Raw genomic sequence first — 23498 nt, 5'->3', positions numbered from 1 at the left:
TAGTGGATAGAGTACTGGACCTAGAGTCAGATAGACCTGAGTTCAAATTCAACCTCAGCTACATACTGTGTGACCCTGGACAAGTTATTTAACCTTCTTTGCCTCAGTTTCCTTATCTGTAAATGACCTGAAGAAGTAAAAAGCAAACCACTCCAGGATCTTTGCCAAGAAGACCCCAAGTGGGATCATTAAGCATCAAACACCATTGAAAAGACTGAACAACAATACAACAAATGGGTGAAGGGGAGAGTTCTCATACCAACTTTGGAAAGGAGGAAATATTCTTTATTCCTTCTTCAGAAGAGAGTATTTGTGGTTCTAGACTATATTTGAGACTGATTTTAGAGAGAAGAAATAGAAAGACTTTTTTTTCAGACATGTCAAGAAAGTCAATCCCTCAACATATTCCTGATGTGCCTCAATAGAGACTTTAAAAAATTTCCCCTCGGGTCAGATCAAAGCCTCTCTCTCTTGCTTCATCAAATTTTCAACTCACTCCTAACCAAATATCTAATTCACTCCTGTTTTTCTTTCCTGGTATATTCTGTTCTGTAGAACTCTGATTTCTGTTTACTTCTTGCTTTCACAAATAGGTTTTCTTGTTTTTCACTATTTGTAATGGTCTTTTCTATAACCAGTGTTTGGTAAGGGCCAGGACAGTGGATGAATTTGAAGTACCACCCCAAGCTAGGGTATAGAAAAGGAAAATTTCCTCTTGTTCTTAATTAATCATGTCCCTAGACAGCAATATATACAGTGAGGCAGAGAAGATATCATTCAAGTCCAATAACTTACTCTTGGAGAAGAAAAAGATGGCTAGGTCCTTCCTTCTGCTTCCCTCAAGTCAGGAACTGAAGTCTCCCCTGGAAAGGGTTGTGTAGAATTCCATATATCAATGATGCTCTATATCTCAGTGAGATGCTTATCTATATATATGGGTATGAGATATATAAATATATACATATATATCAGTAATATAGAGATACAGTTATATCACTATCTCCCTCAGTCACCTATCTATGCAGACATGCTTTCAAAAACAATATATATCTTACATCTACACATACACATCCATATATATGTATATATATATATATATATATATATATATATAGTACAGTAGAGTAATGAAAATCACATCTAAATCATGTCTTAGGCACTTGTTGACTGCAAATCTCTTAAATTCACTAAGCCTTAGTTTCCTTCTCTGTAAAATGAGCACAATTATTACACCAACCTCACAGGATTTCTGTGAGGATAATACAAGATATTATACTTAATGTGCTTAAAAACCTTAAAGTGCTATATAAATGTTAGAACAAATATATTCATATATGTATATGTGAACAGATTTTTGTGCATATTTATGCATAATACATATGCGCCTGTGTTTTACCAGATCCATATTTCATCAGTATTGGAAACTCCTTATGAGAAGTTATATCAATGAAGGGTGGCAAATAATTGTCTTAGAAAGTTTGGGGAACTTTCCCAGGATCACACAGCCAGTATGAATAGAAGATATATGAACTCAGTTCTTATTTCTGGGCTAATTCTTTATTGACTATAGCATACTGCCTTTCATCAACACAAGAATGGGGATTAGGATAGGGACTTAACCTGTGTGTGATTTCATTGGTATAAGGAAAATATCATGAGAAAGTATAAGCATTTTTTCCCATTTGCCTCCTAACTGGTTCCCCAAAATTACAACAAAGGGGAAAAGAAGAAGTGAAATATGGAAAAGGTAAGAGAAGAGAATAAAAAGAGATGGGGGAAAAGGAAAGCAAAGATGAGGAGGGGATGCTGAGAAGCAACGTGGAAGGTGAAAAGAAGTGGAACACCCATCTTAAAGGGAACCAAGAAATGGGAGCTGACATTGGAGATGGATGCCTGTCGATCAGAACAGATATCTCTAGTGTAGCCAAGTAGAGTAAAACCCTGTTTGCTTTAATGTTGTAGTTTGGAGGAGAATAGGTACGGTGGGGGTAGGGGTAGTACAGGGAATCTGAGACTGCTTAACAATTCAATTTCCTACTTATTTATTCATTTATGTTTGTAAGTACTTTGAACTTGAGCTATAACTTATTTTGAAGATTTGGTAACCATATCTGTGTGGCTAAAAATCTAGTGATGTAATTCAGAAAAAAATGACTTTGATGCTCCTAGAAGACTGAGCAGAAGAAAATAGTATTCTTCAAGCATAGAGTTAAGGAAGACGAGAAGCTAAGACACAATCCTAATTTTGTTGTTGAAGATGAAATGGGATAGAGCCAAACAGAAAGAAATACATTAGTCTTTTACTTGGGAAATGGGGTGGAGCAGGGCTTTTAAGTTTTAAAATGTGCATTTGCAATTCAATCCTATAAATTTCAGGTCTTGTATTTTATCTACACTGGTACCTTTACTAGACTCCACAGTTTTGTTTTCAGTGTTCTGGGACTGACTCAGTTGACCTTTTTGCTGGCATTCAGGATTTTAGGCATACCTTTCAAATTGTCCATACCTAATGTCAATCTCCAGCATTTATTAACTAGCATTTTTATCAACACTGTGATCAGGCACATGAAAAGTGCTCCAACATTACCTTAAAATATATATGATTAACACAGATGGATTCCAAAAGAGAATAGCAAATCAGAGCAAATAAGAATAATCAGAGCAAACTGGAGACTTCATTTTCTGTTTTCATAGAGGACTCTTTCTGGATTTTAATATTTGAAAAAAAAAACTGCATCACAAATTCAGATGCAAATTTATTTCAATTATGTGTATAAAATTCTTTGTAAATGTTAAATGTTATACAAGTTGAAGTGAAGTATGAATTTAAGTTCATATTGGAAATATTTCCCTCTTGTAAATACTGACATCTTTTCCCTTTTTTTGGTTAAAGTTCTTATCACTGAAACTAAAAAACTCAGAGATGCATAATGTAAAATAATAATGAAAAGTTTTGATTTTTTGATTGTCTCATGAAAACATTGCACATTCTAGTGAAATAAAATAGATCTAGTTTTAAGTTTTGAGTATCTTTTTCTTCCTTCAAGATACATGATTTTGATATATTTATATATATTGCATTATAAATTCATTTTGTTTATAATACCATAAAAAGAAAAAGATTTATTATAAATAGATCTGTTGCTTACTTAAAATATTTTATTCCTGATATCCATTGCATAGAAAATAGAAAATAAATATAAAGCCTAAACTTATATATATGTATGCATGTATATGTGTATGCATAACTTATTTATACTGTATTTTTTATTTTTACATAAGAATAATTTATTAAAATTGTGAAACATTAAAATGTTTTATGAAAAAGATTTTTTAAAGGTCAAGGACTGGAGGGCTGTGATTGTAAATGAAAGGAAAGGACAAGCTCTATCCCACTCATATCAAAGTAGAGGAGAAATGAAATTTCAGGAGAGGCAAAGATGTAAGCAAGAATTCTGAAGAGAAGATTTAAGGATCTGTAGCAGGGCAGCTAGGTAGCACAGTGGATAAAGCACTGGCCCTGGAGTCAGGAGTACCTGGGTTCAAATCCGACCTCAGACACTTAATAATTACCCAACTGTGTGGCCTTGGGCAAGCCACTTAACCCCATTGCCTTGAAAAATCTTAAAAAAAAAAAAGGATCTGTAGCAGTTCCTGGAGATCAACTATAACCCCTGCCAAAACACTATGTGGGCATGATGGCTTTTGTATTAGAAAAACTTTAGCATTGCCAAAAGAGGGGCAACACAGTCAGGGGTGCCACCTATACTTGCTATAGTTTGTGGGTTCACACAGACACAAACTAGGACAATGTGATCCTGGCTAAGTGTAAGCCGTGCTGAGCCCAAGCCTTGCGGAGCCCATGGTACCGTGGAACAGAATGCCAAGAATTTTACATTCCCCTTATCTACTTTTCCTCACCCTCTCTTTCTCTCTCTAGGGAGATATGAATCTGCTTCATCAGTTCTTTTTGATAAAGTCTTATTATTTGTTTTGTTATATTATCAAAGAAATTGATTTCCATAAGTCATCATGGCTATTGACTTTATTATTAGTTAGTGTGTGCCCTTGCTGGTTAAATATAACTGATAGCAACACTAATAAGTGGTATTAACAACATGGGGTCATGATCAGCCATGATGGACTTGTTCATTTCAGCAGAACAATATCAAAGATAATTTTAAAAGATTTGTGATGGAAAATACCATCCTTATCCAGAGAAGGGTCTGTGGAGTTTAAATGAAGACCAAAGTTTATTATCTTCAATTTTTTAAAGTTGTCTTATGTATTATGTCTTTGTTTCTCTCTAATGTTTTCTTTCTTTTTGGATCTGATTATTCTCTCACAACATGTTCAATATAATCTATGTTTAGCATAGTGATAAATTTAGAGCCTATATCAGATTGCTTTCTATCGGGGGGGGGGAGGGAGAGAGAAAAATTGTAAAACTCAAAACCTTACAAAAATGATTGGTAAAAATTACTGTTGCATGTAATTGGAAAAAACAAATATTTTTTAAAATGGAGAATATGTGATGACGTACCCAGAAAAAAAAGATTTTTTTCAAGAATAATTAGAAGGAATATTACTAGAATTAGGGCTCAAAGATAGAGTGAACAAATTTAATCAATTCATTTTTTATAACTTCCCAAACACAGAGAAATACCAAGTGAATACTGTCCAAAAGAAAGCCCAAGCATAACTAAGCCTTAGAGAGTCCCTGTAGGGGAAGGACTGAAGCTAGTGCTACTGAGTTTAGTGGCTTCGGGTAGGGCTCTATGTTTTTGTTCTTCTAGTGAAATGAAGAAAATCTTCATCCTCATCTTATTCCCCATACCTGAGAGAATTGATTTAAGAGAAAGTCACTCCTGGAGGGAGGAATTAAGAACATATGTTTATGCAGACAAGAAGTGACCAATTTTTTTTCTACTCACCAATCCTTCATCTTCCACTCTAACACACTGCTAAAATTAAAGAAGAAAAAGAGAAGGGTTATAAAGAAGAAAGAAGGAGAAAAAGAGGAGGGTGAAGAGGTATAGGGCAATAAAAAAAAATACTGTTCTCACCTGCTTCAATGTGTTCTTAGCAGTACCTAATTTACTATAATGGTTTTTTATAAATATTAGCCTGGAAGACCAAGGAAGACATCAAATATTACAAAGAAAATAGAGATCAAAGATTTAGAGTTAAAAGAGGCCTTTGAAATCTACTTTTCATTTTGCTTCTTCTCCAATAAGACTAATTCTTGGAAAAACTGTGAAATTGGCAAAATTTGTCCTGCCTGTCTCCCCTTTCTGTGTCCTTTATCCCGAATATCATAGTACCCCCATCCTTCATCTTCCACCTCAGAATCTCAGTATCTTCAAGACCTCCTCATTAACCCATTACCCAAGCAAAAGTTTTCAGGAAATGCTCTAAATAAACATTTGCACAGGGATATAACTGATCAGGTTTAAGTTAAAGAGAATTTGCATTTCAGCAGATTGGGAGTAAAGGGAGAATTCTACATCTGGACTGAATTTCCTACAGTGTGATTTACATATTGCAGCATTAAGAAGGGTGTTCATATCCCTGTTCCCAGGTGAAAAGTATTTTACCCTCCAAATTTTATTTTATGTAAAAATAAAAATAAAATTATGTAGTGAGTTAGATCTGGATCTGAATTCTCCCTCTGATATTTACTTCCTATAGGTCTACAGATGAGTCAAATCCCTATTTTGGATCTCAGTTTGCTTAACTCTAAAATGAAGAGATAATCTTTAAGGACCCTTCCAATCAAAATCCTGATTCTAATTTTTGAAGCCTAATGTTTACTTGCAAAAATAGTTTCCATAATTGACTGAATCTCAGAATTTTATAACTTCCAGGCTGATCAAAATCAACTGCTGAGACTGTGTGATTAAGTAGAGGCACCATCCAAACCGATGCAGTCAGAGAAGCTAGGGGAAATAGCAGCTTTGGGGGGGGGGGATGTCCCTGTGGAAGGCTACATGTGCCTCAGAATCTCCTTTCTCCTATTGAAAAAGAATGAAATTTTGTTCCCTCCAGGCAATGATGCTAGTATGCAAACTCCCTGCACACACACACTCTTTTCTGCCTGGTTGAATTTGCAGCCAAACTGAATGGAGCTACAGCACCCAGAGAGAACTTCCAGAGGTACATCTTAATTGGGCATGAGAATTCCAGAGAACGCTAATGGCCATTTAAAACACTAGCACCATTAGCTGCTTTGCTGCAGAACTACCTACCAGATGTGTAACAACCATAGTTACTGGTTGGTTTGCAGCTGGTTGTACCTTCCCTGGCTGATGCCCCATTCATTTAAATGGCTGCTCCCCCATTTGCTGAAATGAGAGAACCACGTTAAAACCACAGGACATGATGTCTGCTGCCTGTGCTTAGCTAACTCAATAAATATTTAGGAGGAAGAGGGGGGCAGAGGTCAAACAACAAGATTCATTCAGTTTTATTAAAAACAACATTTAAAGAAAACAATCATCCTATTGCTACTGGAATATTTTTTTTCTACTGGGAGAGTGAAAGCTCTCTGCATGTTTTATTCAGCAGCAACTAAAGCAAATTAGATCTTTTGTTTCCTAACTTAATTCTATGTTCCCATGCTGCCAGAAGTCCTTTTCACCATAATAGTCCCAACTTTCGTTCATCAACTCCTGAGCCCACACTAGGTAATAAGTGCCATCAAAAAGAGGGCTGCATATTTCAATAGGGTTAAGTCACATTCCATGTTCATAGACCTAACTTAGACCATGATCTTGTGTGATCTGTGAGACACCAGGACATACAAGAAAGACAATTTAGTCTTACCTTAAAATCCTTTGTTCCTGTATAATAAGTGAATCATCATGATACAGTGGAAAGGGCACTGGTTTTGGAGTCAGAGGACCTCAGATCAAATACTACCTGTGTGGCACTTTTCTGAACTGTCACCTAATCATTTATAAAATGAGGGAATTGTACTCTATGGCCTCCAATGTCCCTTCTAGATTTATGAGCTCTATATTTAGCACAAATCTAGATTGCCTGTATAATAGCATTGATATTGTTGAGAAAGGATCTCCAGAGGTCACATAGTTCATCCCACTGCTTTGAAAAAGAACTTCAAATGATTCATCCTGGTAGAATTGGCTTTAGAGAGGAGAGGGAGGATGGGAACATGTTCATTGTAAGAAGGCTGGTCAAGGGAACAAGATCATAAAGGAACTACATCCCACAGAAGGCGAGTAATGGGCCTAATTTTAGAAATAGCTGCTTGGTGGTGGAACAAAAGTGCAAATTTAATATGGGCCTTGTGGAGTTCATGGTCCCCTTCCCTGTTGCCAGGATGTATAACAGTAGTTCTCCAATAACAAGTTCTTTTTTTTTGGACTGTTCTAAAACAGCTGTTTTGTTTCCATGATTCTGAAGTCTATTCATACCAAACATGCTGCCAAGGCAGATGCAAGTCTTAGAGACAAGTGGCAGGTCCAGAGTTACAGATATGATGCCTGGCAACTTCACCAACAGCTCAAATAATGTCTTGTGTCAACCAAGCTGGTTGACATATTTCACTGTATGGAGGTTTCAGATATGTGCCTGCATTTCTGTTTCTGACAGGTCAGATTTCATCTTTATCTTCACTGAATGAACTACCTGAATGTCAATCTGCCTCTTTGTAGTGATGGCTTTCTCTGCTAAGCTATTGCTCTTGGCCAGAATCCTTCTAAACCCCTTCTGGGAATGACTTAATGATTTACAGACCATCCCCCTGTATTTTTTATGGATTTCCCTTCCTGCAGAACATATGTATATCAAGCAAATAACAAGCCCATGCTTAAGGCCAGTAGGGGAAAAAAACTTGAGCAAACAGATATACAGATATGATAGTCAAGCTAAACATAAAAGCCACAACCTAGGGATGATTCTTCTTTGAAATCCTGCTGTCTTTAGAGAGGCTATAACAGAGTACTTAGGAAAACCTAAATGACTATTAGGTATTTTAGACATATCTAGAGAATGAGATGTGATCTAGCCTTTGTTCCATATTTCACTAGGCCAGAAGGAAAAGGAATCAGTCTCAATTTTGCTGCAACCGTATTGGAGTCAGAAAAAAAGAAACTGGAGGTAAGAGTTAGGATAAAACATAAGGCTCTAGAGTGAATACTCTACCTTTTGAACTCTGTTCCACCCAAATGGTAGCTCTTTCAAAGAATCACTGCGCTAGTTGTTCTTATAGAAGGAAGATTTAAACCCTTGTCTTGAGGCCTGTGTATCGGAAAGTCAACTTACTGCTCTTCCTAAACTTTGGATTCCTCACTGATGAAATGAAGATTCTAAAAAAGAACAACAAAGGTAATAAATAGTGCTATTTATTCCCCATCCAAAAGAAAGTGAAGATATTAGGCACATTGAAGATATCTGTGATGAAAATATTAGAGGAAATCAGAGAGAATTTTGATTATAATTTTTCATAACCAACCACACCTTCATAGTCACAAGATCTGACTGAAATGTGAGGGTTCAAGTCATCTGTCTTTATTAGCTGATCTTATGTCTGTGTCTCCTTCCTTTTACAAAAATGTTCTTGCCTATTATTTGTTTTTCTCTCCCACCTTAGCTCCTGCTCTTTAGATATCCTTTTAAACATCTTAAATTTTTAGTTTTTCTCCTATAATTCTTTTACTCCTGTGACTTAAATCTTCACCCTATTTCAGGCATCCACAGACAAAAATCATACTTTCTCAACCTGACATACACTCTCAACAGACAGTCTCAACCTTATCCATTACTATGCCATCTCTGATCTCTGAAGCTTTCCCTTTCTAACTATGATCTCCCATTCTATCTTACTCGGTGTATCATTGATCCTAAATCTGTTCTTTGCTTTCAATATATTCTCTTTTCACTTCATCCCTCCCCATTCTCTCAATTTTTCACCCCTATTCTGGTCTCACTTCTCTCTTTTCACAGTCTAATACCTATTATTAGCATCTACCACCATCTTTGACTTTCTTGACCCCTTGTACAAACAGCTCAACCCTCAAGTCTGCATCATTCCCACTATCTGCTCTCTATTCAAACTGCCAAGCTGCCATATATTATGATGGAAGAAATCATACTTTCAAGCCAACTGAATCTTCTAGAAAATCATGCTATCAGATGTCAATTGATCTCTTACTACTTCTTGGGAATTTTCTTATTCCATGATTGAATCTGTATGCCATTTCCCTTGGTGGGATACAAATCTTTTCTCTTTTCTTCACTTCAAAGCTTCTAATACCACCCCAATCTCTCTCTCTCTCTCTCTCTCTCTCTCTCTCTCTCTCTCTCTCTCTCTCTCTCTCTCTCTCTCTTTTGGTCTCAGTATCTGTGTGTGTGTGTGTGTGTGTGTGTGTGTGTGTGTCTTTGTATCTCTGTCTCTTTGTCTGTCTCTGTCTCTGTTGTCTCTCTCACTTTCATTTCTTTCCTCCTTTCCTCAGATTAAGAATATACATTATGAAATCCCTTTATCTCTCCTATTCCATATCTTTCTACCAGCTCCTCCTCCATCAACAAATATTCCCATATTTTTAAAAACCTCACTTCTTAAAAAAAATCTTTACTACTTCTAATCAACTCATTATCATCCCACATCTCTACTCTCTTTAACTTCCATAGTCATAGGAGGAATATTCTATACTCACTGCCTCACTGTCTCACCACCCTCAACACATTTCATCCCTCTCTTCAAATAACCCCACTCAGCCAGACTAAAGCTGCTACTGATAATTTTTTAGGTATTAAATTCACTGACTTTTCTCATTCTTCATTTTCCTTTTTAGTTTAAACACTGTTGATTATTCCCTTTTCCTAAACATTGTCTTCTTCCTTTCTTGGCTTCTCTGACAATACTATCTTTTGGTTGTATCCATTGCTGGATTATAATCCATCTCCCAAATCTGAATTATGAACAGTATCTTGGGGACTTGAAACTTCTCCTTTTCTCGATATACACTCTTTCCTTGGTGATCTCACCTGTTTCTATGGATTCAAGGATCATCTGCAATTATGACTCTCAAATCCATGTATCTAGTCTAATGTATGACTCTCAAATCTATGTACATATCTATATCTATCTTCTCAACTTCAGTCTCTACATCATCAGTTGCCTGGAATTCCCCCCATGGTGATAGAGACTTGATAATGTGATTTCTTTGGCATATTGATAAAACTCCCTTTATAAATGCAGATTGGAACTGGTTTTGTGTCTTAAAATCTCAGGGAACTACCTAGCATATCTAGAGAGATTTGCTCAGAGTCTTAGAGCTAGTAAAAGTCAGATGGAGGACTTGAAACCAAACCATCCTGATTTCAAGGACAACCAAATTCACCTTGTCTGAAAGAAAGGTTATTTCTAAATCTATCCCTTTCTCAAACTATTTTGTTTACTAAGGACACTACCAGTCCTTAAGTTACCCAGCTTCATTACTATAGAGTCCATAAATATGACTCTTTCTTTCTATCTCACTATCCATATCCAAAATTACCCCATCTCCACAATATCTCTGGCATCAATCCCTTAATCTCTATTCTTTTGGTTAATCACCCTGGTTTTGATCTTTATTGTGTCCCATTTGTATTATTATGCTATTGTCTTAATCTGCCTCCATGTTTCCACTTTCTCTTCTCCCCATCCATCCTGAGCACAACTATCAGAATAATCACCTTAAAATACTGTTCTGACCACAATATCATGTTGCTTCCCTGATGCCTGTCCTTCATTCTCAACAAGATTATGACATCAGGGAGCTGTGGCCAAGACAGGCAAGTAAACTGAATTGAGTGATGAGGTGCTGTGCCAAGGCACCAGTTTCACTTCCTCCTCCAGAGTCATCTGGATCCAATAGTCAGATATGAACCAGGATGAGTGAAGATGGTCCTGCATGCAAGGAAAGTGACTTACCCAAGGTCACACAGCTATCACGTTTCAAGTGCCTGAGGTCAGCTTTGAATTTTGATTTCAGGGTGGGTAGCCTTTATACCACCGAGATGCCCAGTCACTTTCCTTATTCAAACACCTTTAGGACTCCCTAGTGCCATAAGGATAAAGCAAAAACTCTTCAGGCTGGTATTTGCAAACTTGTACAATGTGGTTCCAATTCTTCTTTTCTAGCCTTATTCCATAATTTTAATATTTCAGGAGCAGCTAGGTGGCACAGAGCACCAGCCCTGGAGTCAGGAGGACCTGAGCTCAAATCCAGCCTCAGACACTTAATAATTACCTAGCTGTGTGACCTTGAGTAAGTCACTTAACCCCATTGCCTTGCAAAATAAAATTGATATTCCAGTCAATTACTTCTGGCTATTCCCTGAATGTGACTCTCTATATTCTTTGCAGCTCTAATATTCACACAGACTAACCATCATGGAGTGTACTCCCTCCTCTTTCTATCTCTTATAACTTGCTCTCTGTTCAAGGCTCAGTTCAGTTACTATTTTCTACAATTCTATCCCCATTCCCTAATTGTTAGTGTCCTCTCACTCTTCAGTTTATTTCATATAATACTGATTCCATTATGAAAGATCCTGCCTACTAGAATCTAAACTCTTTGAGGGAAAATACTTCTATTTTTCCTTTATATTCTGTTTCTAAAGATTAATAAACATTTATTTAATTGATGGAATTGAATATACTGCTATCTCAATTATTTCATAGATATAAAAATTGAAACCTCTTTCTAAAAGTTGTTTCATAATATACACTGACATTAAAGAAGATTTTTAAGAATCCTTGATCAAAGCAACCACAAAAATAACTTTAACAATCATATGATTATCTGTTTAATAGGTGATATTTATGAAGCACTTTAATATTTACAAAATGATTTACATATATTATTTAATTTGATCAAGTGTGTCTTAAAATAGGGATAAATTTCTTACCTAATGTTTTCCCTATTGCTACAGTGTAGATTCTCCTATGCAGACTCCCAATTGAATCCCTGCACAAGGTTAAGATTCCATAGATGTTCCTATTTGCAGATGACTATTGTTGCTACATCAAGCCCTGGAATCCTGGAGGTACACAAAGACATCTACTCTCCCCTCAAAAAATATTATTCTAGCAATACACACAAGAAAAATCAATGCTGTTTCAAATGTGACAAACAATTGGAGTCCATTGAGTATATCAGTACTTATATTTGGGCAGGCACTCCAGAAGACTAATGAATGGGCCCACAGGAATAGAAGAAAGTGTTGTTGGGGGACTGGATTACGTTTGGGAAATTGTCCCTAATTTTCAAGGATTCCACATAACTCACAGTCTATTTTCTGATACAAAGGTCTATCTTTTTAAAACCAACATTCTCCCAGAACAAACCTGTAAAACATGCAATCCTATCTTAGAAATTATAAATGACTAATTGTGCATCAGAGAATCATGAGCTATCACTTTAATAGCCACTTAATTGAACTCCTTGCTGTCAGCCTCTATTCTCTTCATCCCATCCCTCATCATAGACTGCCAGCAATGTCTCATACCCAGCACGTGATGTAAAAGTTAGCAAGGACATATCTGTCCAGGGAAGGAATTGCCCAAGGAGAGATAGAGACAATATATGAACTAAGTATTTCACTGACATCCATAAAAAAAATTAAAATTCTAAGGAAAAGTTTCTAGGTGGTCCTTGTGAGATAACTGATGGATCTAATTAATCAATTAAACCATACAAAATATATTCGCTAAATAACTATTGTGTGTCAAACATTGTATTATTAGGTTCTGGGGATATAATCACAAAAAAACAATGAGCTTATACTTTGGGGGTAGATATGGAAAACATACACTGAGAAGTAAATTAAAATAAGAACAAATTAAAAACAAGATAATTTTGAGACTGAAGAAATACTAGCAGGTATAAGGACCAGGACAGGTCTCATTATGAGACAGCTTGATGAAGTACTGAATTGAGTTTTGAAATTCCAAAAGACAAATCTAAGAAAGAAGAACAATTCAGGAAGGAGGTCCTACAAAAACATAAATATAAATGACAGAATGGCTTACAAACAGAACAGTTTGTCTGGTTCAAAGGATGCATGGAAAGGAAGAGTATGGATTAGGGAGAAAATTTGGTGTAGGAAAAAGCAATGGCATTGACATTCATTTACTTCCTTTGTGAAAGAGACTTGAAGCTAATTAGAAAGCCATTGGAACAGTCCAAGCAAGGGACAACTGAGGGATTAAACTAGAGTGATGACCTTCTGCTGGAGAGAAGGGAATAGCTATGAGAGATGCTGTAAGAGAAAGAATCAACTAGACTCAGTAACTGATTAAATCCATACACTGCAGGAAAGTGGAAAGTCAAGGATAACTGAGTTTGAGAAATTGAGTAACTGAAAAGATAATGAGGACCTCAATATAATTACAGAAGTTAAGAATAAAGGAGACTTTTGAAAGAAAGGCAGATAATTATGTCTTGGGCACATAAATTAGAAAAGTCTACCAAGATACATCCTAAAGAAAACTTTCAACATATGGGAACATGAGTAACAATTATATAAGATAAAACTTGAAGGAGTCAGAATTTGAAAGGAGGGAATATTCCTATTAAAGAGATTAAGTTAAGACATCTGTGGTGGCACAGTAGATAGAGAACAAAACTTAAAGTCAAGAAGGTCTGAGTTCAAATGTGACATTTACTAGATGTGTGAACTTGGGCAATTGTCTGCCTCAATTTCCAAACTACAACATGGAAATAATAATAGCATCTACCTCCCAGGGTGGTTGCAAAGTTCAAATGAGGCAATATTTGTAAAGTGCCTAGAATGGTGCCTGGTTCATAACAGGCACTATAAAATATAATAATTAACACTAATATAGTACCTACTATGTACTTATGTCATTATTAAAATTAAAACTCAAATGATCTAGAATTGAAGCATAAAATGTGAATTCTAATACAGAAATAACAGTACATACTGTTTGTTACCCTGACCTACATAATTTCTCATTTTATAAGAAATAATAATAAGAAATTAGAAATAAGCAAAATCCATCACATTACTGCAAATCATTTATTGCAATACAACTCATTTGACTGATGGCTAAAGATACAAACCAGATGAGCTAAGATTGTTATTCCAATGTCAAGTTTTCATGAAACCAATTAGTGACACTGGGTAAGTCATATATAGGGCTTTGCAGTATAAGACCTCACAAGGAATGGGGAGGGGGTGGGGAAGGGAGAGGAGGCCTAGAGAATGAACCTTCAGGTTGTTGAAGACATTAGAGAGATATGTTTTCAGACTTTCTATGTTTATTCAAGAGGCCTCACCAGATTCCAGTGTTGGATAGCCTACTATGGAAAATTCTCATGCTGCCAGACCAGTAGGGAACATATCTAGGGATACAGAATGGCCATTATTCCAAGTTTTCTATCACCACCACTTCACTCCAAACAAGAAATGAAACGCATATCACCCCCCACTAAAAATTCTCTAATTCATGTCAGTGTAGCTATTTGGCATTTAGAATTCAGGGGAGAATGGAGAAGGAATAACAAATTCAATTTAACATTGTTATTTATGAAGCTCCTACTAGGTGTAAGGACTGGCTACTGAGAATACAATTTTAAAATGCATACAACATGCATACAGTTAAGTAAATCCAAGCTAATCTTTGAGGAAGAGAACATGAACAATAAGGGGAAACATGAAATCTTTCTAGGAGCTAAAACTAGAAACAAAGACATAAAAGAAGGAAGGGACCCAAAGGGAGGAAGATGAGGTAGGAATGCATCCTAGGAATGGGAGACAGTCCATGCAAAGGCATAGAGATGGGACATAAAATTTCTAATTGAATAAAACCTTTGTCTCAGAGAAGAAATTAGACCTTGACATATTTGTGCCATTTGATCCCAGAAAGAATAAGCTTAAAAATGGAAGCAAAGGAAAAGATGTGATATTGTCTTCTCTGTAGTATGGAGTCCATAATTAGACAAAACTCCTGAGGCAAATTTAGCAATTGAATCAATAGAGGAAAGGAAGGTTATTATAGGATTAAAGAAAGGAGGGATTACAAGAAACAGTGGAGTGGATGATAATTTGTGCAATGGAAGAAGATTGACAGGAGAATTCTTGTGCACCTCCATGCGTGAGACTGGAAGATAAGCCATAGTATAACTGGGCTAGGGGGATCAGGATAACACACATACACACACACAAATAAACACATATGTACTTAATCACATATAAATATTTCCATCTTGGGACAGAGCATCTTTTTTTTTTTATGTTAGCCCCTTCCTAGTTACAACTCTGTCAGAATTAAAGACTGGTATGCATGTTACCTGGGGAACTGCAGGTCTCAATGATCTCCAGGGTGATTCAAACCTAATGATTCCTTCTAAAAATGAAATGAAATTAACCTTGCACTCTGGTTCCCAACAATTCAACTGCAACAAAACAACATATGAGAGGTGTCAGGAGACAATATGACCAAACTAAAATGCTGGACTTGGATTGAGGAAGACTAGGTTCAAATTCCCTCTCATATATATAACTGAACTGTGTGAGCCTTAGGCAAGTTACTTAATGGAGCCCAGTGCACTCATCTATAAAATGAGTATATTAATAGCAGCTATCTCAGAAAGGATAAAATGAGATAATATATGCAAAAGTATTTCACAACCATTGAAGTACTAGATTAATATCAGTTATTGTGATTATCACAACTAGAGATGGAGATCTCTTAGTCAGCAAGCTTTTATTATGTGCCTACTGTATGACAGACATCATCATAGCAAGGGGGATAGAAGGAAAAGTGAACATAGTCCTTGCTTTTCAGGAGCTTGTAATGGAGGAGAGTAAATGCAAACAGTTAAGTACATGCAAAATATATACAAAGTATATACGAAGGAGTTCTCTGAAGGAAGACATTAGCATTCAGATGGCCCTTTCTGCTAAGAAATTCTCTCCAAAAGCAACTAACTGGTGCTAAAAATCCAATGAAGAAGAGCTTCTTCAATGATCCTTCAGACACATGGCTACTGCTGCAGTTCTTTGTGTGGGTGTGTGAGTAAATGTATGAGGGGGTGGAATTTATCATCTCTCTTTGTCACCATTCGCCTATTCTTCTTAGATCAGATTGAGTTCTTAGTGGAAAAATTGTTTTAATTTCAGATTAAAACCAGCATCACAGTTTTTACCCTGGATTTCATAAAATGTTTATCTTTACATCAGTGACCTTTGAAGTCTATCCTCCATGTACCTATTTCTCATCACTGGAAAACTAGAGGCAAACCTTGCTTCCCATCATTAAATACTCTGGTTAATGTCTGCCTCAAAGTCCTTGGCACAGATACAGAAGGAAGTTGAGATAAGAATATTGGGTCATTATTTTTTTAGCATTTCCCTCTAGCTTTTTCTTATCTCTCTAGCTATATGTCATCTATCTCCTTTGTATATTATCTATTCTAAATTCATGTCTTCTCCTATTACTTATGACCTCCTGGAATGTCCTTACATCCTGACTAGTGTTTAGGGAAAAGTCATGTGGCTTCTGACCCATGTTAATGACTCTAATTGGAAGAAGACCAAAAGTCACACAAATACAGCAGAGGACTTAAAATAATTAATCTACTCATGCAAATGAGGACATGTGGTTACATTCTAAAAGAATAAAAACAGTCCTATAAGATATTCAGTTGCAGGAAAATGAAAATATTATTGAAAAATTAAAATAAAAATTTGACTAAAACATTTAAACCATTGAAATTATCTAATACAAAATTCAAGCTCAATTAATCAATTAGAATAATTTTATAGAGAGCCTTCTTTGTGCTAGACTGTGTGCTAGGGACCAGGAATACAAAGACCAAATGCAAAGGTCCCTACCCTCAAAGAGCTGATATCCTTTTGGAAAAGAGGCCATATACACATGTAATAGATATTTGGTAAAATGGGAGACGAGTTCATTCATTTAATTATTTAAAATATTTACTCTACAATGTGCAAAGCATCATGCTAAGCATTTGGGGAAATGGAAAATTTAAAGATACAATTCCTGCCCTCATTTTAGTAGAGGGACAATATGGAGTCAGCAGCCATGCACATCATAAATGATACATGCATTAGAAAATTACATACAAAATACTAAGACCCAAAGTCATTACAAAGAAACGATCAGGAAAAGATTCATGGAGGAATAGGCTTTAATGCTTAGATAAGAAGAGGGAATGGAGAAGAATTTAGCAAAGAAATAAAGACACAACAGGTTTTGAAAATGTAGTAGAACAGCTAGGAATAGAGTAAAAAAAAAAACCTACTACTCATCAAGAGTAGTTACAGGAAATAAAAGTTACATTTGGAAATGTTGGACCATGATTGGTTCTTAAAGGTTTAAAATGGTAGACAAATGAGTTTGAACTGCATTTGAGAAGCAATAAAGATTTCTGAAGAGAAGCGTTGCATAACCAGATCTATGTATAGGAAAGATTCTGGGAGGAGTATGGAGAAGAAATTAAAATGGGATGTGAGTGGAATTAGTAAGATTCTTCAGAAGGCTATTACACAGTTTAGGGATTGATAATAAGGGACTTTTCCAAAGAACAGATGTTCATCTTTCATTTCAAAGAGGACCAATAGCATCATGGAGTAATGTCTTGATTTATACATGAAATGGATTTAAGTGAGACTAAGTTGCACAAATCATCAACTTTCCTTTCTCTTCCAAAGTCATTAAAGTTCAATGACAAGACAAAAGTCAAGATGATCAGTCAAGGCCCAGGACACAGTAGATGGCCTTGGCATGTTCAATGTCTGACCTAGTTCTAAACTTTCCACAATTCCTGCTTCAGTCACCTTCATGGCCTTTAGAGCAAATTTTTCTCCTCTGCCCATTTCAGTTTTTATATACTTGGGGTAGACCCCAGCCACAACTTGATGTCAGGTTTGAGACCTGTCAATTGCCCTTAATCTGGTTTAGCCCACCTATTTTTTCTAACCCACCTATTTTTTTGTACTTTTAGGAGTATGGCCATTGTACATGCTACAGCTTTTTGGAGTCACAGAGCAAGTTAGGTGATAGATAGACACCAGATGTGGATAAGCAACCCTAGAAAGGACTCTGCATGTCCTCACATTAGAGGTGCTATTCTTGCACAAACATTCATCTTCTCATTGGAAGCAATAGTGGGATTCAGTCTCCTGCATGTCTGAGCAGCCTTTTAGGGATTATATTAATCATCATCTTGTTTGAGGAAGAGACTTTAAAAGGTGTCCTAAAAATTGTCTGCTAACCCAATCCTGGTCTGATTACTGTGGCAGGTGGGGATCCCACCCTATGGCCAAAACACACAAAAAATGTACAAAAACTTCTTCAAAAATGATTTCACTCAGGAAGGAGTATTTGCACATTCATAGACAATACAAAATCCAGCAGATCTGAAATATAAAGTTTTTGCAGCAAGATATCTTAGGAGGAATCACATCCAAATAGTAGCCCTGAGTGAAATAAGACTAGAAAATGAAGACTAGTGTACTGAAAATGGAGTTAGATACATGGGGTCTTCCCCTTTTCTGGGGTGACCACAGTGAAGGGGAATGCTGTGAAGAAGAGTAGGTTTTTCAGTCAAAACTAACTAGAGAACAAGTAATAGCAAAAAGAAAAATAAGAAAGGATACCTTCAAGGTTTCTCTCCACCCTCTTTGGGTGATCTCATTAAGTCCTATGGATTAAATCATAATCCCAGTGAAAAGATATTTAGAAATCCAAACAGCTATTTTTCTTTCTCTATAGCAAGTGCCGTGGAGCATTAAGAGCTTGGTTAGATATCAAAGATGCCAAGGTCATTCACTGAATCTTGAGCCATCACCAGTCTCTTTGACTCTGTTCTGTTACTGGACTGTGATGACTCTCAAGGAGTGTACGAGGCCAATGACTTCATGCAACTCTGTCTCACTTAAATCCAATATCACAAATAAAAAGATATTGGCCATATCATTTTACCAGGCACAATGCCTGGAACTTAGTAGGTGCTTAATAAATGCTTATTGACTGACAGAAAATCTTTACCAATTAGACATCTTCAGTTGAATGAACTGTAGGCATCTCAAGTTCAACATTTATAAAATAGAATTAATTCTCAATCCTCCCCCCCTCAATCCCTCCCCCAAACTTCCTAATACACATTGAAGGAACTATCATCCTAGACATTCAAATTCATAATCTCGTAGTCTTTTATGACTTTTCCTTTCTCCCTCACGCAACCTCCCCATATACAAGTAATGAACACTCATAAATTCTATATATAGATACACTTAAACTCTAACTCCCTTTCTCTACTTACATAACTACCTCACTGGTCCAGATGCTTAACACCTCCTACCTGAATTAAATAGACTTCCTTTGAGAATATCTTCCATCACTTCTATATTTTATATTTTCTGGGTATATGGTCATTTCTATGTTGTCTCCCCTCTTGCAAAGTGAACTCCTTGAGAGCCATGATAGCATCTCTGACTTTCTTTGTATTTCCAGCTCTTAGCCTAGTGCCTAACCCATTAATAAATGCATAACAAATTATCATTTACTGATTCCTAGTTTCCAGCCTTTCCCTCTAACTAGTTCATCCTCACACAGCTGACAAAATAATCTTGTTAAAACCCAAATCTCAACAAGTCACTCCCCTACCCAATAACTTTCAGTTTTCCTCATGCAAAAATGCAAATTTCTCAGGTTTAAATGGAAAGTTCTTCAAAATCTGGATCCAATCTAACTTCCCACATTTATTTCACATTGACCCTCTTTAAGTACTCTACATTCCAGCCAAACTAACCAGGTAGGTCAGTTTTCTTGAACCTTACATTATAACTTTACCTGTTTTATTTCTACTTCTTAGAATACTGAATTTCATTCAAAATTCAGCTTATGGGGGGCTAGGTGGCACAGTGGATAGAGCACTTGAGTTCAAATTCACCCTCAGACACTTGATAATCACCTAGCTGTGTGACCTTGGGCAAACCACTTGACCCTATTGCCTTGCAAAAAAAAAACCCTAATTTTTTTTTAAATTCAGCTTATGCCTTATATCCTACTGGTGATGGGAAGGGAATAAGCATTGGTTAAATAGAGTGCCAAGGAATCTACAAATATTATATCATTTAATCCTCATGAAAACCATAGGATGTATGTGGTATTATCTCCATTTTTATAGTTGAGGAAAATGAAGCAGGTAGAGGTTAAGTGACATCCACAGGGTCAAACAGCTAATGAAACAGCTGAGACTGGCCTTTACAATTCTTTCTAGTTGTCAGTATACTCTGTCCTGAAATTACATTATATTTACATATCTTTTTTTAACCGATCCCTAACAGTTAAGTTCTTTGAGGGCAGGGACTATTTTTTCTATTGACTTTTTATTCCTAGTGCCCTATATAGAAAAGATTCAATAATTATTTGTTAGACTAAATGTTGCAGAGTTGGACACAACAGGAATTAGTAATTGATTCTGAGAAATAATTGGATGCTCCCCAAAGAACAAGTGGTCAAAGGCTATGAGTCAGTAATTCTCAGAAGATGAATTGAAAATCTTAAGAATCATATGAAAGATTGTTCCAACTCACTGAAAAGAGAAATGCAAATTAAAACAACTCTGAAGTTTTGCCTCACACCTAGCAAATTGGAAAAAATAACAAAAGATGAAAAGAGTTTGCATTGGATAGGCTATAGGAAACCAGGAAAACTAAGACAGTATCAGTGGAACTGTGAATTGGTCTAACCATTCTGAAAAACAATTTGGAATTGTGCAGAGAAAGGCAATTAAAATATCCATATTCAATCATCACTACTATACATGCTCAAGGAGTTCAAAGGCAGAAAGAACTGTCCCAATTATACCATAGTATTCATTGCAACATATTTCGTGATATAAACGATCTACAAACAAAATGGTACCTATTATTTAGTAAATGGGTGGACACACTGTGGTAATATGTATACAGGGTGAAAGATATGTTCAGGGAAGACTAGTACCTCTGGTGTGGCTTCAGAGCTCTTTTCAGGATTGCTTTCCACCTTTGATGTCCTGATCCACCTGTGGCTCACCCTTCTGTGACTCTAAGAAGTTGAAACAGCCACATCCCTGTAATGTAGATAGGCTAAATTAAGTTGAGAGTAACAGAGGGGTCTCAAACCTACTGATGAATTGTGGGGGGTGAATACCCCAAATCTGTGAAGACTTCCTTTGGTAGAACAGATAGAAGTGAACAATTTGTTGCAATGGTAATTAAGGTAGCTGAAGTAGGTGCTGTGAAGCACTTAGAGCTTGATTAGACATCAAAGAATCAAGGTCATCCACTGCATCTCAAGTCATCACCAGTCTCCTTGACTGTGTTCTACCACTGGACTATGATGACTCTGGAGGAGTGTATGAAGCCAATGACTACATGAAACTCTCACTTAAATCCAACATATACACAAACACATATCAGCCATATCATTTTACCATTTTACCCAACTGAAAGTCCTGTGAATAGGCAAGTGATGAAGCAGCAGGTAAAGATACACTGAGAGCTGTAGCCACAGGTGGACTAGGCAATAGGTTCAGCTTCTCACTGGAAGCAATAGTGGGATTCAGTCTCCTGCGTGTCTCAGAAGCCTTTTTAGGGATTATATTAATCATCATCTTGTTTGAGGAAGAGACTTTAAAAGGTGTCCTAAAATTGTCTGCTAACCTAATCCTGGTCTGATTACTGTGGCAGGTGGGGATCCCACCCTATGGCCAAAACACACAAAAAATGTACAAAAACTTCTTCACAAATGATTTCACTCAGGAAGGAGTATGTGCATATTCATAGACAATACAAAATCCAGCAGATCTGAAATATAAAGTTCTTGCAGCAAGATATCTTGGGAGGAATCACATCCAAATAGTAGCCCTGAGTGAAATAAGACTAGAAAATGAAGACTAGTGTACTAAAATTGGAGTTAAATACATGGAGTCTTCCCCTTTTTCTGGGGTGACCACAGTGAAGGGGAATGCTGTGAAGATGAGTAGGTTTTCCAGTCAAAACTAATCTAATCAACAAACTTTAATCCCTTTCAAAAGAAGTGAACTACAGGCTCATGACACTGGGATTGTCAACTGCAAAAAAATGTCATGCCACCATCATCAGTACCTATGCTCCCACCATGATGAACCCTGATGAAATCAAAGAAAAGTTTTATTAAGACCTAGAGCCCTTATCATCTATCCACCATAAGAGGACAAGCTTATAATTCTGGGTAATTTTAATGCTAGAGTAGGATCAGATTACCAGACATGGCAGGGAGTCCTTGAAAGAAATGGAGTTGGAAACAGATTTGTACATCTCAATTCTTTCTCATCACCATTGCTGTCTTGCTTTTATTTAACTGCAATAAAAATTCATATATGCACCCTTGTAGCAAACATTGGCATTTAATAGACTATATTATTGTAAGGAGAAGAGACAGAAAGGATATAAGAGAGAGAAGAAAGACAATGTGTAGCCCAGAGCACTAGGCTGATCATTGACATATCCTCTGCAAGCTATCTGCTTTCCACAAAAGCAGTGGTCCCAGGGAAAAATTACTACCAGAAGAATTAATGGTAGTTAATTAATTAAAACACATCTCTGATCTGTTAAGAACTGTTGTGTGTGGGATACCTTCATCACCTGGTGCTCTTGAGCAGAACATTTTTTTTTTACTAAATTACACAGGAGTGGGAGTGGATTAGGGACTGGTGAGGATATTTAAGTATTTGGTTCAGTAAATGGAGACCTTGGAGACCTTGATGTACAAAGGGAGAACTTTACTGCCTTGTCTCCCACCCCTCCAATGGGGAAAGGACAAGGGAGTCCAGAAAGAGACTCAACATATGACATCCAACCAGAGACTCAACACTGACCCAGAACAGTTTGTCACTAACTTGGAGGGAAAGGTAGAGCTAAAACACAGTTGGCAATAGTGGAGCAGAAAAGAAATGGGAAGTTTTCAGAAATTTGGTGCACAGCACTGCATTTGTTCATCTGGGTTCGAAGACTTGCAATGAAAATGTTGGGGGAAATTCAGAAGCTGGTACATGAAAAATGAGAACTCCTCTGGGTTTACTGGCAAGATTGTCCATTAATTTTTAAGAAGGCAGCATTTAAGTCCATCAAAAGTAAAGTATAAATAAGTTTTAGAGAGAAGCAGAATTCTTGTACAGTAAGAAGGCAGATGAATTCAAGTTTGATGCAGATAATAACAATCTAAAGCACTTTTATGAATCCAAAGCACTTTTATGATGCCCACAGATTATTTATGGTCATAAAAATATTTCTATCTCAACTATTTGGTATTGAGGATACATTCATTTATTGGCGATAAAGACAAGATCCTGGAGAAATGGGCTGAACACTTCTATAGCATTCTCTTCAGATCATCATCAATCAATACTGAATATGCTGACCATTTATTTCAGGTTGAAGTCAATCCCTTCCTAGCTGAAGTCCCAATT

At 36.5% G+C, this 23498-nt stretch overlaps 1 protein-coding gene across 5 annotated transcripts in view; it reads right to left on the bottom strand.

Moving 5' to 3' along the window:
* OLFM4 (olfactomedin 4) overlaps positions 1-23498 on the bottom strand; it is a 180609-nt gene that overhangs the window by 112585 nt on the left and 44526 nt on the right. For 4 of the 5 annotated variants that reach the window (XR_012469476.1, XR_012469478.1, XR_012469477.1 and 1 more), the window contains exons 7-10: positions 21011-21119; positions 8167-8330; positions 4935-4964; positions 796-863 (exon numbers count right to left, since the gene is read on the bottom strand). The gene's annotated coding sequence lies outside the window, so the exon portion shown is untranslated. Of the gene's footprint in view, positions 1-795; positions 927-4934; positions 4965-8166; positions 8331-21010; positions 21120-23498 lie in introns of all 5 variants that reach the window. The other variant, XR_012469479.1, reaches the window with a different exon arrangement.

Source organism: Macrotis lagotis, chromosome 6 (assembly GCF_037893015.1).
Source record: "Macrotis lagotis isolate mMagLag1 chromosome 6, bilby.v1.9.chrom.fasta, whole genome shotgun sequence".
In the NCBI taxonomy this organism is placed as follows: Eukaryota; Metazoa; Chordata; class Mammalia; order Peramelemorphia; family Peramelidae; genus Macrotis; species Macrotis lagotis.
Note: the sequence above shows the minus strand (reverse complement) of the source record. Positions and strands in the feature narration are given on the sequence as shown.